Source organism: Phodopus roborovskii, unplaced genomic scaffold (genome assembly GCF_943737965.1).
Source record: "Phodopus roborovskii unplaced genomic scaffold, PHOROB, whole genome shotgun sequence".
Lineage (NCBI taxonomy): Eukaryota > Metazoa > Chordata > Mammalia > Rodentia > Cricetidae > Phodopus > Phodopus roborovskii.
This window is the reverse complement of record NW_026125554.1, coordinates 1675928-1692967: the sequence shown is the minus strand read 5'-3', so window position 1 is coordinate 1692967 and position 17040 is coordinate 1675928.

Genomic DNA, 17040 nt, shown 5'->3' with positions numbered 1-17040 from the left:
TTTCTTATAATTTAATTTATTCCCTGATATTGCTGGTGACGTTGGGACAAGCTAGCAGGGCCAGTGGGCCAAGGGTCTCCAGCCGTTCCTCTGTGTCCCGCTATTTGGGTCCCAGATGGAGCCCACCAGAGAATTCTCTGACCCGGAAGGGTGCATGGTGCCAGCCCCGCACTGGGGCCCTAGGGGTTCATGTCCCCTTTTGTAGCCACTGTCAAGCCCTCCTCCCTCAACATCTCCTTCAGCCCTCCAATCCACCCCACCACCCGGGCCCCTCCACCAGGCACAACCGGCTCCAGGGCCTGGAAGACATTTTATTTCTGTAAATAGAAACCAGCAAATGTGTACTGTGATTTATTTTAATGTATTCTTGAGGACGGAATGGAAGTTGTTTTAAAAAAAAATTTTTTTTTCCAGACCTTCAATTCGAGGGGACTTTTATTTTGGTTGGGGAGAAGTGGGGTGGACGTTTTTTAGGATAGAAACAACACTTGGCAATAAACTCATTTTTTTTTTTTTTTTTTTTTTTTTTTTTTTTTTGGTCCGTTGGAGCCCTCCCCACCTCGATCAGTCATGTGACCTAGTAATGTTTGTAAGAAAAAAAAAGCCAAAAAAAAAAAAAAAAAAAAAAAAAAAGGACGGGACTGAAAAGGAAGGGAGCTACCTACCAAAAATACAGAAAGAGCAAAGGACCGAGTGAAGCTGGCAACACACACGTTTCTACGGATTTCGGATTTCTACCCACCTTTCCTCACTCTGTGTTTTATATATATTCTATATAAATATATATTGTGGATGGCCACCATGGCAAGGGGTGGCTGGGGGGGCTTTTGTAGGGGTGGGGGGGGACGGGTGGCCCTGGCCCCCTCATCAATCAGCTTTGAAGTCTGTATTTTTTTATAATAAAATGGACAAACTGTAAGGTGTGGATCTCCCTCTGTTAGGGGTGTGTTAAAATTTGGAACAGTTGTGGGGGCTCTGGGGAGTCCCTTGCTTGGGAACACAGTCTCTTCGACTTCCTGTCTGATCTCAGGATACTTGGGGATTAGCAGGTAGGAGGCTAGCTTCTTAGGGATCACCGACTCTGGCAAAAGCCTGGATTGACTGTGCTCTCCTGTCAGGGCAGCATGCCGGCACAGAGAGGGAGAGCAAGAGGAGTAAGCTTGGTGTACACAGGCAAACAAAAGGCTGTCTCTACATGGCTGGCAGGAGATGAGCCTGGCACCGACCCCACCACACACATACATACACAATAAATGAACAGTCTGAGACATCTCCATCACCAGACTGTGACTCAGTTTCCCGTGTGGGGGCCATGGTGATGTTCATTTCTGTCTGTGTGTGGGAAGGGAGACCTGGGGTTCTGCAGCTCAGCACTGTTTGGGATTGCCGACAGGCTTGGGAGTCATCAGTGACAGGTGATCTGACAGAGAGCCTGGGATCCCACTAATGGCCCCTCGCCTGCATGTCACCTGTGGCGACTGCATTTGGGCACAATTAGCCGGCGAGAGGCAATGCTCTGAGCCCATTAATTCAGCCGCTCTGGGCCCTGCAACGGGGGCTGCTTCCTAATGAGGCCGGTGGACCATACAAAGGGCCTTGTGTCCACAACAGCCCTGCATAGCGGAAGGCGGGCCAACCAGTAGATGCTGCCTTGGGGAGGCCTGGCTGCACTGAAGATGAGCCCACCCAGACACCCCCACCTGGCCACCTGGACCAGGGTGCTGCAGCCCGGCTGCAGCAATTGGTAGGTGTTAAAGAAACAACACCAGCAAAGAGCCAGGGTTGGTGGCCAGCACTCAGGAGGTAGAGGCATGAGGATCTCTGAGGTCAAGGCCAGCATGGGCTATAGTGTGAGCCACTGTAGAAGGGAGGAAAAAAGACTGAGGGCCCCAGAGATGGCTCAGTGGGTAAATCTGCTGCACACTGAGGACCCAAGTTCAAGCCCCAGAATCCATGGAAAAAGCTGGAGGCCATGCAAATTTATAACCCAGGGCTGGGACCAGGATACAGCGATCCAAGTGACACAGATGAATCCTAGGGCAGGCTATTCATGCTGATGTCCAGCCTGGGACAGGTGCAGGTACATCCAAGGCCGGACACTCGGCAGATCAATGCCAGGCTCCCCTGAGCTGTGACCATTGTCCCCATCCAGTACACCCCACCCAGTGGAGTCCTGCAGTCTCCAGAGCTGTGGTGGCATCGGTATGCTAGTCCTGTGTCTGCATCTTTTCCGCCCAAAGCTTCCAGAGAGAAGCAATCTCTCTCCCGCGGTCCTTTTTACTGCTGCCTCGGTAGCTGTGGGCAGGGGGTGGTGGCATGGGGGACAGCAAGACTCGAGGTTCCCAGGGACCCTGATGATGGCTCTGGCCCCTCAGCTCTCAACAGAAGGAAAGCAACATCTGCTCCTTCCAGCCTCCCAAGTGAAAGCTATGCATGCCTTTTTATTCCTTTTTTTTTTTTGGGAGGGGGCAAGGTCTCACATAGCCCAGGCTGCCCTTGCTATGTAGCCCAGGATAACCTTGAACTTTGGATCCTCCTCCCAAGTGCTGGGATAGCAGGTGTGCCAAGTCCTGCTTGATTTCTTTTTCTTTCTTTTTCTTTTTTCTTTTTTCTTTCTTTTTTTTTTTTTATTTTATGTAACTAATTCTCCTTTGTCTAGATTTTTCTTTTTAGACTTCTGCCCCAAGGATGAAGATCCAGGGCTGTCTTAATCCCTGCCTGTCTCTGCCACCTAGAATGCACTTGGTACACAGTGGGCACTCAATCAATGTCCATTGACTGAGTAAATAAATGTTGTATATGTTTATGCAAATAAAGCTACATGAACAAAAAGAAAGGACAAAAGAGTGTCAAATATAAATTGCACTGGGGAGGCTGAGAAAGGAGGATGGAGTTTGAGATCAGTCTTGACTACATAGCAGAGGAAACCTAAAAAAAAAAAGACCTTCGCATGAAAAACATTAAAAAGTTAAAGCGAATAAATAGAAAATGCCATCCCTCATGTCAAGGGCAGAGCCTCCCCTGTATACACTGACATTACTAGGCTCCTCCTCCATCTTGGCACCTGGCGGGACCTCCCACTGTCCTGGGATGCAGCTGGGACATCCCTGCCCTTAAGCCATGCTAAAGGGGGACACCCGCACACAGCCTGGAGACACTGGGGAACAATGGATCAGAGAGATGACACAAGGCGGAAATTAACCAGACACAATTATCCCGAGTAGCTGTGGGGACATCCACAGACCTGGGAGCCTCAGCCCTCTGGTCCTCAGGTTTCCTACAGGGGATGCTGGTCTCAGTGGAGGTGATCAACAATTGAGGTGGGGGCATGGCCTTATGGAGGGTGGAGCCTGAGGGACTGGATGTCATGAGAGAGGGCAGAGCCTCCCCTGTATACACTGACATTACTAGGCTCCTCCTCCATCTTGGCACCTGGCGGGACCTCCCACTGTCCTGGGATGCAGCTGGGACATCCCTGCCCTTAAGCCATGCTAAAGCTCACATGTAGGGTGGGGGGGTATGGTCCAAGAAGGGTGGGTCTTGTGGCTCAGTCAGGGATCAGAGTCCTCCTGGAGACCCTGCAGGTGTGTAGGGAAGCTGCACCCCACAACCCTGGGTGGACAGTGTTTCTGGGGCTTCACCATGCCACAAGCAAATGTTTCTGTTTCTGTTGAGGTCAGGGAGGGAGGGAGGTGGTGAGGTGATGGGACTCTAGGCTGGAGACCAGAGACTTAGTGGGACATGCACTCCTGGAACCCCTCTGGCTGGATAGGGTCAGAGCCCCATCCTGAGATTCCCCACCTTTACCTTATGCACTTAACTGGCTCACAAACCAGGGCTGAGAAAGGGAGGGAACCCCATCTGGGTCCCCTAGGGAGTGTCCACCCCAGGCTCTCCTAGCCCATCAATGAAAAATGTAGGCCTAGAAGCCCAGAAGGGAAGGCTCAGTTGGCCGTATGTGCAGTGTGAGCAATGGGAAGGACGCTGGGCAATGGAGACACTGAGGCCTCTCTTGGGCCCCATGCGCTCAGGCTCCCTTCCTTCCCTGCAGTGCTGGGCCCCTCTGGCCTTTCTCCATCATTGCCTTTGGGGAGATAAAATTCTACCCCAGTCCTGCTCCCACAGTGGGCCTAACTCCTTGGGATGAGGGAATCTTCCAGCACACCTTTAATCCCAGCACAGGGGCAGGTGGATCTCTTGAGTTCAAGGCCAGCCTGGTCTATAGAGTGAGTTCCAAGACAGCTAGGGCTACACAGAGAGACCCTGTCTTGGAAAACAAAAACAATCAAAATTATGTCTAGTTTTTGGTGCTTGTTGAGCTAGCCTCTTCTCCCAGGGGAAGAGATGGTTGCTTTTCCTGCTAGGCCTCAGTTTACTCATCTGTACCACAGGATTGACCTGTTTTATAGTTGATTAAGGAAGGATAGATCATCCCCAGGCTCCATGTGGGGACCCTACTAATGGCTTGTGGGTGTAGTGGGCCCTAGAGATGCCAGCCTGGGGGGAATCTCAGCTCTTACCTAGCACCTAGGATCCTTCAGGCCAGTTTGGGGAGCTCAGTGGTATGGGACAGCCTTCAAGGGTAATTTCTCCAGCAGAATGGGAGCTGGGGTCACTGTGGGATTGCCAGGGAATCTGGAGTGTTTGGAGAGCCTGCTGGTGGTCCTGGTAGGATTGAGGCTACATGTGTTCCTGTGGCGGTTGAACCTCCACACGTAGCTTCTGTCAACCGCTGCCAAGCTAAAGTTAAGGCCATGTGTCACTCACTCCTGCCCTGTGTCAATGACAGCTAGGTCCCCACACACTGGAGCAATATTAATGTCATTTATCAAACATAAGCAGGCCTGTGGCTCAGCAGCCATGTCTGTGGCTATATGGAGAAACTGAGGAACAGAGATGTGTGGCGGCACCCAGGCAGAGGCCATACCTTTAGGGACTAGATAAACCTGGCTTCCAGCACCTTCCTTAACTACCCACAATGGACCATGACCCTGCCCATCTAACAGTTTCATTTTGGCTGAGGAAATGGAGGGATCCTTTGTGAGCTGAATGGCTGACAGGGCAGGTACCAAGGGGTTCTAGTGTCTCACACAAAGTCAGCCCCCTTCCAGGAACACTTACTGAGTGTCCCAAGTGCTCTCCCTGTCAGCTGGGGATGGCTAGAGGCTCTGGCCTCCTTTCTGTTGTTCCTCCCCATTGGAAGACCAGGGATGGGGCTGGTAACAGGCAGGGGACGGGTGTGTAGCTCCACAGGATCTTTAAATTAAAATACATATATACACCGAATAAATAACCCAGGCCCATATCCTGGTGACAGGCAGAATTAATTTGCCTGGTTGGGGACCCGGCAGTGAACACTGGGGACAGCAGGAGAGGACAAGGAGGCATCACCTGTTCTCATGGCCCCCTCACTGTCCCAGGTTCTATTCTGCCAACCTTCCCACACATCCTCCTTCCTCCCTGCTGGGGACAGATGCTGAGGGAAGCCAGAGTGAGATTCAGGGACTTAAAATCCCAGATTCTGGGTCTCCAGTTCTCCCAGAGAAAGGAGGCATTAGGCAGATGACCTGCCCTTGGGAGCTGCCATAGTCTGTCCCCTGGCTTGCACAACCCCAAGGAGGCCCCCAAGGGGCCCCTGCACAACTGCCCCAAAGCCCATGGAGAGAGGTGGAGGGCAGCGGGAGGGGATTTTTCAATTAGGAATCAGCTAATCGCTGGAGAGGGCCGCTCTGGGGCCCAGCGAATCTCTTCTGAAAACCCTGTACAATGTTAATGACCTGGACAATCCTGGGATTAAGCCACTGGGAGAGGAAACCAAGGTGCAGAGGCTGGCTGGGGGATTAACAGATGGGAGGCTGGGGGGTGGGGGTGGGCTCTGGAGGGCTTCAGGCAGAGCGCTCCCCGGAGATCTACTTTCTCATTGAAGATGACAGTTTTATAGCTGGGGAAACTGAGGCCCAGACTGTAAGGGCAGGGATCCCTCTAGGAGCCCCTTCCCCAAGGCAGTCAGGGGATGGCTGTTCATTAGCTGTTCCTCCCTCAATTTCCATAAAAATCGGTCCTACAGAGCAGCATGGAATCCCAAGGAGCTCTACACCCCAGTTATGGCTATGTGGCCCATCTTTGTGTTCTGGTTTCCTTGCAGCCATTGCTGTTCCTTCCTGACATTGATTGTGTCTTACTGCTCAAGTTCTCGCCAGGGCCAGGTGCTGAGTGGGCTAACTGAAGAGGGAAAGCTGAAAGCCTCCTTGGGTCCTATGGGAACCATCACAGATGAGTAGAGGCTGTGGAGGTCCATTCCCCAAGACCATGGGAATGGGTAGAAGCTGAACAGACAGACAGCAGGTCACGGGGAGAGGAGGGACCATTGCAGAGCAGGTGGCTGGAGAAGCAGGGAGGGAGGAGAAGGGTGTTTTGTGGGATTTGTCGTTTATTTTATATTTTGTTGTTGCTGTTTGGTTTGGTTTGTTTGCTTTTGGAGAGAGGGTCTTATGTAGCCCAGACTGATCTGACCTCAAACTCACTATGTAGCTGAAGATGACCTTGAACTCCTGATTCTCCTGCCTGAGCCTCACCAAGCCTGGGATGTCACCAAGCCTGGTTTATGGGGTGCTGGGGATGGAGCCCAGGGCTTCAGGCATTCCTAGCCGAGCCGCACCCTTTCTATTTATTATTATTACTATTATTATTGATTGCTTTGTTTTTTTCTGAGACAGGGTTTCTCTGTGTAGCTCTGGCTGTCTGTGAGTCTGGCCTCATATGTTTGTATTTTGGGACAAGGTCTCATTCTGTAAGTCCAGAACTGGCCCAGAACTCACAACAACCCTCCTATCTTAGTGCTGGGATGACCGGTGTGTGTTACCATGTCCACTTCTCCTGCTGAGGCTGCTGGAGGGCTTTTTGATCTTTAAATGGTTCTGGCATTTCTCCCACAATTCTCTGACCCCAAGACTTCCCTGGGGCGGGGAAAGGGGCGCTCGCTCTGTGTCCCACACTCTCCCCCCTCCACCCATCCAACCATGGCTGTGAAGTCACCTACCATCCTCCAGAGGATCCCTACCTCACTGGATACATAGAGAATTGGAAGGGGTAGCTGCTTTGGGGAAACTGAGGTCAGTTGATCAGGACTCTCTCTTCCAGCCTCTTGTGGGGCCTGTCTTCTGGCCCAGGCCCAGACACCTGCAGACACAGAGCAAATGAACAGGGGGTTAGTGACTGCCTGAGGTCAGCCAGGCCCAGGGTAAAATGTCTCAGGTGGGCTCAAGTGGCAGCTCCCACAATGACCTCAGTGTCCAGGCCTAGGTGGGTTCTGTGACTCAGTTTCCCTACCATCACTACCATGATTCTCCTTGCTGCTTCCAGCACCTGGGGGTGGTGGGGGTGGAGAGAGTCTTCAGGGTGTGGGGGGGCCTCTGGGCTCTCCTGCCTCCCCACCCCCAGCTGTCAATCAGAGCCACCGGACCCCCTTCAAGTCGTCACGGCCCAGCAGTGGCCCAGGGAGGGATTATTCTGGCCTGTCCAGGGTGGATTCAAGTGGAACAGGCTCTGACGAGCGGAACGCGCCCCTGCGGGCTGGGCTGCCCGCCTTTGTCCACTGGCTGGAACGGCCGGCTGCCACCTCCCGCCTGAGCCTGGGTGCATTATGCCACCTTGTCTTCGGTCACTTAGCTAAGGTCCCCTGTCTGCATGGCTGCTGAGCAGCTCCCCAACCCTGGCCCCCAGACTCGGTTTCCCTACCTGTAGTGTGGACAGGCCCCTTCTGTTCCTCTTCCTATTTAAGTGGATAGAATGCGGGTCACATGGGCAGGCGAGACTGTGGGAATGTCCCTAAGCGCCTGGGCATCCCCAGGGCTCACCGACTGTCCTCGGGTCCCTCCACTTGGCTTTTGTTCGGGAAATTCATGATGGCAGGGAGAACCGATCCCCTCACAGTCTGAATGGGGCTGAGGCAAATGCTGTTGACCCCTGACCCTGGCTCCCTAATCCCAGAGTCAAAGCTATCCCCCATGAGGCATCCCAGGAGATGATCTGGGGCTCGACCCTTGGCCCAGACACTGAGGGGAGGCTTCCGGGTCAGTGTCTGCGGGCCTTTAGGGAACATGGCTGCCCCTTGGCCACGTGCCTGGTCACCAGAGCTTGGAGGCCGCCTGGGAAACTGAGGTACAAAAGACAGCTGGAGCCCACAGAAGGCCCTTATTCTGTGGCCCAATGCAGAACCTGCTGCTTGAAGGCTGTGTGTCACTGAGTCATCCTGGCAACTTCCCTGTGTCACACACACTCACTGCTGGGAATAATCTAGAAGTCACCCTGAGCAAAGAGAGGAGACCCTCCCCTACAATAAAGAATAGCTTTGAATCCTTTGATTTTCAGCTCTCAGGGGCAGAAGCAGGTGGAGCTCTGTGAGTTTAAGGCCATCCTGGTCTACAGAGAAAATGCCAGAACAGGCTCCAAAGCTACAGAGAAACCCTGTCATGCAAACCCTATATGAAAGAGCTTGCCACTGTGATTGCCTTCTTTGCTGTGGGTTCTGCCAAAGCTCCTTCAGTGGATGGCCATGGACTAGCCACAGAGCAGAAAAGATGGCTGAGCAGTTAAAGCACAGAGTGTCTCTGACCAGGGTTCAGTTCCAGTGCCCATATGGTGGCTCACAAACACCTGTGACTCCAGCTTCAGCGGACCTGACACCCTTCTGGCCTCCATGGGCACACATAATGAACATTTTAAAAAAAGCTAAGTATGGTGGCACATATCTTTGACTCCAGCACTGCCTCCTCTGGAGGCAGAGGCAGGTGGATCTCTGTGAGTTCAAGGCCAGCCTGGGCTACAGAGTGAGTTCCAGGACAGACAGGGGTACACAGAGAAACCTTGTCTCAAAAATACATAAATAATTTAAAATAAAAAAAACCACAAACAAGGTAGAGGGCTCTGGGGATCTGCAGGGCCACACAGAGAGACAGACAATCATTTCCTAAACTCTGGAATGAATGAATGAATGACTGGGTAAGTAAATGACTAGGAGGGGTGTCCTCCCCTCTTCCAGCAGCAGACACCCTTCTCCCTGCCCTCTGAATCCTGGGAGGCATCTGTTAGCAGTTTCCCCCAACACACACACACACACACACACACACACACACACACACACCAGTGTGTTCCTCCACCACAGGCAGGAGTGTTCGCATGCTCTGATACTCCCGTGCTCCCAGGCGGTAACATGTCTGTTCCACCCTGCCGAGCTGTTCCCCACGATCAATTTCAATTTGGCCTGGACTCTGCCTTGAAGCCAGACCCTTCCCTGTAGGGCAACAAGGGAGTGGGGTGGGTTCACGCTTCTCTGGATGGTGGGGTGGGAAGCTCTGCTGTTGCTGAGACACTATGGGCCTCAGTTTCCCTGGGTGGGCAGTCCCAGAGCCAGCCTTGTTGTCACTCAGTCTTACAGCTTTGAATTTTTGTTCATTTATTCATTTTGTGACGGGTCTCTCTGTATACTCCTGGCTGTCCTGGAACTTGCTCTGTAGCCCAGGCTGGCCTCAAACTCAGAGATCTACCTGCCTCTGCTTCCTAAGTGCTAGGATTAAAGGTGTGAACCACCACTGCCCAGCATCCTCCTGTGGTATGCTTGATTTTGTGCAGGGAGAAGGTGGGAAGCACAATGTGAAAACTGAAGGGAAAGAAATTCAAGGAGGTAGGAACTGCACATGCAAAGGTCCTGAGGCACCGAGAGGCATGGAAGAGCTTAGGGCTCTGAGAGGGAGGACAGGAGAGCAAGGAGGTGAGAACCAGCAACACAGCAGGGGAGAATGGAATGTGGTAAAGCTTGGTGGCAATGGTATTACTCAATATTAATCAATGGCCTATTGTATGACAAGTCAACCATCTTCATCTTGCCGGGCCCACACAGCTATCTGCTTATGTGTACCCACTTTACAAAGAGGGGATACTGAGGTCTGAGTGGAAGAATGTCCCTGGAGAAGGTCACAGAGCCAGTGGGTCAGTGTCTCAGCTTCCCAGACAAGGGTCTGGAAGGATAGTGGGACAAAGGAGGTGTCCCCTCTCTCCTGGTCTGTGTGTGGCCCACAGCTCCAGTGGCCACTAGGTGGAGCGAAGAGGCCAATGGAGGAGACTCAGCAGTGGTGGTGAGCTACTGAAGGGGTCTCCAGAACACCAGGCATTGGCCAGGCTGTTGGGCTCAAGTTCCTCTGGGAAAGCCAAAGCCCCACCATGACAGTCACCCACCCAACAGCTTGTGTCAGCCAGAGGGCCCAACCGCTGCTGAGTCTAGCATGGCCAACATCCATGCTGTATGGGGGAAACTGAGGCTGAGCTGAGTGAGAATAAGGGAGCCCTGTGTGCTATGCTCAATGGAATGGAGGAGCCTGGAGCCAGATCTACACAGACACAGCTTGAGGGGAGACCAAGGCCATGGGTATTTCCTCAGGCATTCGTTCATCTGTGCAACATTTACTTGGAACCATCTGGAGGCCCCTCTCAGAAACCTGGCCCATGGAAACACACTTTTGAGGGAGCTGTCTCTTTTTTATTTCTCAGTAAATGTTGGAAAGAGAGAAAGAGGGGCAGGGGCTTCAGAAAGGAACTTGAGGATCTCCTGTGTAATTAGCATTGTCTGGGTCCCCCTCAATGTGATTAGCACCCCATTCTCTTCCCTGTGTTAGGACTTATGTGTCTCCTTTGTCATTAGTTTCCTAGTAGTATTAGAACCTATGGGATGCCCTCTGTGTAATTAACATATGGGTTTCCCTTGAATGTACTAACACACCCTTCAGAGTTGTCACCACCTGGAATCCCTGCTTTCTGACCCCAGAACACCACAGCATCATAGGATCAAGCCAAATATGTCCCTGTCTCCAGGCCTTTGCACACATGTCTCCCCCATGCATCACCCTTTGAGTGTTGGGCCAAGGGCTGCAACGTCAGTCTCTATCCTGCTCATGGTGAGTCATGTTCCAGAGTGGGGTGGAATACATGGCATGTGTGTTCATTCTGCTAGTATGCCTGTGCACACATGGAGGCCAGAAGACAGCCTTGCCAGTCACCAGAGTCTCCATGTGGGTGGGGATTCCCCCACTCAGCCTTGGTCAGAGGAGAAATAGCATCTTCTTCTATCAGGCTGCTCCCACCCCCACCCCCACTCGCCCACCTTAATAGGATTGACACTTTTGAAGTTAATGGGAAATGAGAGAGAAGGCTCCAACTTCAAGAATATGGGGTGTAGGGATGGATGCAGAGGGCTTAGGGGGCCCTTATGTGAGCTGGGCTGGGCTCCTTCCAGCCACAGCTGTGATGAAAGGGCCATGAAATCTGTGGTGTCAGGACAGTCCCTGCGAGACGGGGTCTGACTTTAGGAAAAGAAAGGGGGTAAATTGCAGAGCGCTTACATGAGTGTGCATCTGGGTATGTCACTGAGCCCTGGCCCAGCAGGGAGTCTTCTCAGAGGAACGCTGCCTCTCAGGCTCCTCCAGACCTCCAAGTGGAGCAGCAGCTAGGAGTTTGGGAGATTGCTAAGAGCAATGATTTTGAGTCAACCCTTGCTTCCATATTGCCCTGATGGACCAGAACCTCTAGGCAAGTCCCTGTTGGCCAGGAGACACAGAACAGAGCACAGGAAGGAATATGTGTGTTTGTTAATTTTAGAATCAAATGTCTTGTTTTCAGAGATTTAGTTGATTTTTATCTATTTTAAACTTTTTTTTTGGTTTGGTTGGGGTTTTTGTTGTTGTTGCTGTTGTTTGATTGTTTGTGTTTGTTTGTTTGTTTGAGACAGGGTTTCTCTGTATTGCTTTGCAGCCTGTTCTGAAATTCTCACTGTAGACCAAGCTGGCCTGGAACTCACAGAGATCCGCCTGTCTCTGCCTCCAAAGTGCTGGGGTTAAATGCATGTGCCACCACTGCCCAGCTCTCCTCCACTTTATTCTTTTTGACCCAGTCTCTCCCACTGAACCCTGTATACTCACTATTTCCCCTGGGCTGGCTGCAAGTGAGTTCCAGCGTCAGCCTGACTGCAGCTCCCCAGTGCTGGGCTTACAGGCACATGTCACCCTCCTGCCTCTTCACCTGAGTGCTGCAGATTCCAAGGCACATCTTCATGCTTGCATGGCAAACACCAGACCCACCAGCTGTCTCCCCAGCAAAGCTGATGAACTTTAAATTTCTGAGTCATGTTTCAGTGATCAGGGAAATAGCCTGGACTTCAGAGTCCTTAGTCACTGGCCCTGCTCCAGGTTGCCAGCGTGTGACGTTCCCACCCTGTAGTGTGAGTGAGACACACTCATAGAAACTAGAAACGGCCTTCTGCTTCCCAGACCTCGATCTGTTCTTATTGATGTCTTACTTGGGTACCTGGATCCAGTCCAGGACAGCTCACTGATGCAGGTCCCCACAAGTCCCCACTCTTTGGTGGCCAGCATTCACTGTTCTATTAGAATGTCCTCAGTAGTGACACATTTCCTACCTTGTCTTCATTTTCTTTTGATTTTATGGTACATGTTGTACTCCAGGTGAGCCTGAAACTTGCAGCCATCCTCCTGCCTCAGCCTCCAGAGTGCTAGAATTACATGTCCACTATCACACCTAGTTATTTATCATCTCTCTTTTCTTCATTTAAAAAACATATTTGCTTTATGTTTTTTAAACTTTTTAAAAGTTTTTTTGTTACTTATTTTATTTATGTGTGTGTGTGTGTGTGTGTGTGTCCCTGAATGTACATATGTGAACCATGTTGTACAGGAGCCTGTGTGAATCAAAGATGGCCACTACAGACCCCAGCCCCAGTGTTCCTGTACATACTGGGGTCACTTTCTTTTCTTTCTTTCTTCTTTTTTCTGTTTTTTTGTTTTTTGAGACAGGGCTTCTCTGTAGCTTTGGAGCTACACCGCCCAGCCTGGGGTCACTTTTCAATCTACCCCTCTTCTGCCAGGTGCCCAGATCTGAGGTGTATGTCTAGATAGGAGATGGAGGGGTGACTTGAAGGGAGGGGACAGGAGAAACTGAGCCTCTCTGAGACCCTGCTTATCCTCACAGTATCACCTGCCTGGCCCCTAAGCCCACCATCCCAGCCCCATCTTGGGGGAGCTCACTGCTCACATTCACAGACCGATAAAGCTGATACTCACAGTAACTAGAATGGGACCACAGACCAGGCCCAGATCTGTTCCCCAAACCCCACATTCCTTTCAGGATCAAAGGACCCAAAGTCCCCATCCAGCCCACCCAGGGCATCTTCTCAAGGGGGTTGGAGGCTTTCCTCCTAAAACCCTCGTCTTTAAGCCTGCTGTCACCTTGACAACAGTCTGAGGCTGACCTTTGTGCAGGAAAAGAAAAGGTGACCCCCCCAACCTCCAAAGCCATGTCCCCCCCCCCAGGTTGAAAGCTGCTGTCTAAACAATGAACTAAGGATTTTTGAGCTGCCCAGCACAGAGGGAGAATTTCAATCCAATCCCTAGCATCTGCTCCTGAACTTGAAACAAGTGATGGTGATGAAGTTCATCACCAGCCAAACATACACACACCCTGGGCCTGGGAACCTTCGGGCACCGGAGTTCCCACCTAGCTCTGTGTCCACAGAGACTACAGCCCCAGACTCAGGTTCCCCAATCTACTAAGTGGGCCCAAAGAAAGAGCATCTCACCACCAAGAGCACAGGGATGGCTGGGAGGGAGAGTAAGGTGCCCTGGGGGTGGGGGTGGGGGTGGGGGTGGAGAGACACAGGTGAGGGGGGACTCAACCAGGTTTAAGGCAGTCAGCAGCACCTGGTGCCCCTAGGCCAGGGTCACCTGCAGCTGTGTGGGAAGTAGGAGGCTAGCTTGGGCTTTGTCTACACCCAGGCCCCAGACCCCAGGGGAAAACATACTTCTGTCCAGTCCTGGTAAGAGACAGAGGCACATGCAGAGAGGCAGGTAAGGCCTTGGTGGCTTGAACCTGTCATCCCAGCACTTGGGAAGCTGAGGCAGGAGGATGAGTAGTTCAAGGTCATCCTCTCATAGACCTGTGGCTGGAAGATTGCAGGGAAGGGAGGAAGGGCAAACTAAAAACACAGAAAACAGCTGGTGCCTGAGCTCAGGAAGCTGTATGAGTTGTCTGTCTGTCTGTCCTCTAGCTGTCTTGGAAGACTCTGGCAGAGCAGACAGTTCATAGGAATTGAATATGCAGAAGAGAGCCAGGCCTCCTGAAGAGTATGCCACCAACACTGCCTAGTTTAGGGTTAGAGTTTTAAAAAGAAAAGAAAAAGTAGGGTCAAGCCAGGAGTTGAGTTGGTGGCACAGCCTTCAATCCCAGCACTGGGGAGGCAGAGGCAGGCAGATCTCTGTGAGTTCAAGACCAGCCTGGTCTACAGAGTGAGTTCTAGGTCAGCCAAGGCTACACAGAGAAACCCTGTCTCCAAAACCCAAAACCAAAACAATAAAACCTGGTCAATGTTTCATGTAATCCAGGTTGCTCTAGAACTCAATACTGGCCTCCATCTTCCCTTGACAGGTGCATACCAGCATACCCAGATTAGGTTGGGCTGGGGATGGACTTCAGGCTTTGTGCATGCTAGGCCATTTTTTCTCAGTTCTGTGACTACAGAGGCTGCCCTCTTCCTCTTCCTGGCCTTATGAAACTTGTGAAATGATGCACTTATGTGTGCTCTGGAGGCTCCTGAGGACCTCTCTGTTGGGGTCTAGGATATGTTCTTTGGAACCTTCAGGACAGCACCCTGAGAGTCTGGAGTCTGACTTGATAGACCCAGAAGTCTGTTGGTATTTAAACAGTTTGAGATATTTGTTTTGCAGTTGTGTTCTTTTCTCTACTCTCTTTTCCTTCTGTTCCCCAGCAGCAGCTTGGTGTGTTTTGTGCCCTGTTTCTTACCCAAAACCTTGTGTCTCTTTTTGCTAACTTTTTGCTCCAGTTTAAAGGACAGAAACAAAGCAGTCTAGGAGTCTTTCTTCCAAGTGCTTTTTGGGGCTAGCAGAAACTTCTCGATCCCAGACTGACCCTGTCCAGCTTTGGAAACTCTCCCCCAACGTCCCCATGTGGATGTCTGTTGGGATGGGATGGCCCCAGGAGCCAGGGAGGGGCTGTAGTGAGCCAAGGGGACATGGGGAAGGAGCTTACAAAAGACCCCTTGAGTTTTTTGTATGGATTTGGAGTCTTCCCAAATCAGACCGACACAGCTGCAGACATCCTTGGACTCTCAGACTAAGTGCACAATGTCGCCTGTCGACCCGTGTTTTCTGCCATCCCCACCCCTGTCATCCTCTGTCTGCCCCTAGGCAGCCATGGAAACTAGAGCTGAGCCTCCTCCAGGCAGGCTGTCTTTGTTGGGAAACAGTTGGGTAAGCTTTCTTTCTGCTCAACCTCCCCCCCCCCCCTTCGACAGGGCCAGGTTGACAGCTCTCAACAGGGGCAGTCATGCTTGACCCATGGTGCATCTGACAGCTGGGCTGGAGGGCTCTAAGAGGAGGGTGTGGTGAGGTCCCTCACCCTTTCCTCCCCCCAAAAAAGCATTCTGAACTGGGGCCAGAAGTGGTGCTGTTGTTTGAGACAGTTTCACTCTGTAGACCAGGCTAGCCTTAATTTGTAGACCAAGCTAGCTTCAATTGTCTCCTGCCCCTGTGTTGGAATTAAAAGCATATACCACTGCTGGTTGATGGCGGTGCACACCTTTAGTTCCAGCACTTGGGAGACAGAGGCAAGCAGATCTCTGAGTTCGAGGCCAGCCTGGTTTACAGAGTAAATTTCAGGACAGCTTGGGCTACACAACACAACAAAACAAAACAAACATAAGCATGGGCCACCACACTCAGCCAATGTGGAATTTATTATCACTAAATATATAAGAGATCAAGGCATGTGTCATATACATATTAAAATTATTTAGGCCAGGCATGGTGGCACATACCTTTAGTCCCAGCACTCAGGAGGCAGAGGCAGGCAAATCTCTGACTTCGACACCAGCTTGGGCTACAGAGAAAATTCCAAGACAGACAAGGCTACACAGAGAAACCCTGTCATCTATCTATCTATCTATCTATCTATCTATCTATCTATCTATCCATCTATCTATCTTACTGCTCACTTAGAGCTTTCTGGAAATTTCCAGGGTTTGTCCTGTGTCCCATCTCTAGAGTTGTGAGTGGTTCCCAGGTCTACGCGGTGTTTACATACATTTCCAACCTCTGCAGTGTGGACAGCAGGGAACTGCCACTTTGCATCCTATACTTGCAGGCCTAGGCCTTCCTGCTAAAAACCGGTAATGGTTCCAGGGAACTGGGCTCCATGAATAAAACAGGAGGCCTGCAGTCCGCTGTCCTCTCCCGCAGCGAATGCATAATCAGGCTGCAGGCCAGGAGATGGATGAGGCCGCTCAGAGGCGCCCCAGGAGCGATCAATGATCCATCCCTCATCAGCTAATTGCTGGGGTGCATCAGACTGCAATGACCCACTCACGATAGGCATTACATACCTGTTGGCCCCAGGAGGTCCCATCTGTCATGTCATCTAGCAGAGGCCTGGGCCAAGCCAGGCTCAGGGCAGAATTCAGACTCTGGGCTGTGAAGATGATGGAGACAAAAATCCCATGGTCACCTCACTGACAGGCCGGGAACCTGGGGGAATCCTAGCCACCTGTCTGGAGTTTTCCCTCCAGTCCTCAGGTGTGTGTGTGTGTGTGTGTGTGTGTGTGTGTGTGTGTGTGTGTGTGTGTGTACCACTGTCATGGTGGGACCTGACAAGAGGTGGCAGGTGTCCCTGATCCTGTTTCAGCTCCAGGGCACTGCTAGCCTTGGTAACAGACATTGACAGATGTGTTGAGAACGGTGTGTGCCACCATGCACCATGCACCATGCTTTTATTTAATTTAGAACATACATGGAGATCAGAGGACACCTTGTAGGAGTTAGGTCTCCCCTTCTACCATGTGAGCCCTGGGCTGAGCACAGGCTGCTGGGCTTGGGCCATGTGCTTTGACCCACTGAGCATCTCACTGTATTTTCTGCGTCCTCCTCCCTTCCCTTCTTTCTGTCACTCATTCTTCACATTTTATTT